At 37.7% G+C, this 1,316-nt stretch overlaps 1 protein-coding gene across 4 annotated transcripts in view; it reads left to right on the forward strand.

The window, feature by feature from the left end:
• Positions 1-1,316, forward strand: part of EIF2AK4 (eukaryotic translation initiation factor 2 alpha kinase 4) — a 114,281-nt gene that overhangs the window by 96,586 nt on the left and 16,379 nt on the right. The window lies entirely within an intron of this gene.

Here is a 1,316-nt window from a genome sequence, read left to right on the forward strand (position 1 = left end):
CGCGCCATTGCACTCCAGCCTGGGTAACAAGAGCGAAACTCCGTCTCAAAAAAAAAAAAAAAAAAAAAAAAAAAGGAATATTTTTCTCTTCTAATATCTTCATGTGGTTTTGATGTCAGGGTAATGTTGGCCTGATAAAATGAGTTGGAGAGTGTTCTCTTCTGTTTTCTGTAAGATACTGTTTACAATCGGTGTTAGAAGTCCAGCCTCAACTATTTCTACATATAGAGCTATTCTGGTTACTTCTTTCTTCTAGAGGCAGCTTTGGTAGTTTATATTTTTCCCAGAATTTTTCCATTTCGTCTAAGTTTTCAAATATTCCCTTGTTACTATTTCAGTGTCCCTAGGATCTGCATGATGCCCCTTCCTTCAGACCTGACAGGGGTAATTTGCGTCTTACCTCTTTTTTTCCTAATCAGCCTGTCTAGAGATTGATCAATTTTTGTCTTTCAAAGAGCCAGCTTTTGGTGTCATTTTTCTCAGTTTTTCTTTGTTCACGTTTTCTACTTTATTGATCTCCACTTATTGTTACTATTTTCTTCCTTCTGCTTATTTAGAATTTATTCTTTTTCAGTTTCCTCAGGCAGAACATTAGATGAAGAATTGACAAATTATGGCTTAGACCAAATTCAGCCCATAGCCTGCTTTTTATATGTCTGTGAACTAGAAATTTTTACATTCTTTGTTAAAAAACAACTATAAACAAAGGAGTGTGTGTGACTCAAACTATGTATGGCCCACAAAGCTTAAAACATTTCCTATCTGGCCCTTTACAGAAAAAAATTTGAAATTTTGTTATTCTACATGTTTAGGTTTTTCTTTCTTTTTTTTTTTTTGAGACAGTCTCACTCTGTCGTCAGGCGCCAGGCTGGAGTACAGTGGCGCGATCTTGGCTCACTGCAATCTCCGCCTCCCAGTTTCAAGCAATTCTCCTGCCTCAGCCTCCCGAGTAGCTGGGACTACAAGCACACACCACCATGCCCAGCTAATTTTTGTATTTTTAGTAGAGCAGGGTTTCACCATGTTGGCCAGGATGGTCTCGATCTCTTGACCTTGTGATCCACCCACCTTGGCCACCCAAAGTGCTGGGATTACAGGCTTGAGCCTCCATGCCTGGCTTTAAGATTTTATATCTTCTTGATGAATTGTCCTCATCATTATAAAATATACCTCATCCTTGTTAATATTTCTTGTTCAGAAATCTTTGGTTAGTGTTTACATCACTACCTTTCTCCATCCTTTTATTTTTAAACTTTTTTTTTTTTTTTTTAAGAGTCATTTTCCCCAAGCACCAGCGAGGTTTAATGGTTTTCACA

Source organism: Cebus imitator, unplaced genomic scaffold (assembly GCF_001604975.1).
Source record: "Cebus imitator isolate Cc_AM_T3 unplaced genomic scaffold, Cebus_imitator-1.0 Scaffold70, whole genome shotgun sequence".
NCBI lineage: Eukaryota > Metazoa > Chordata > Mammalia > Primates > Cebidae > Cebus > Cebus imitator.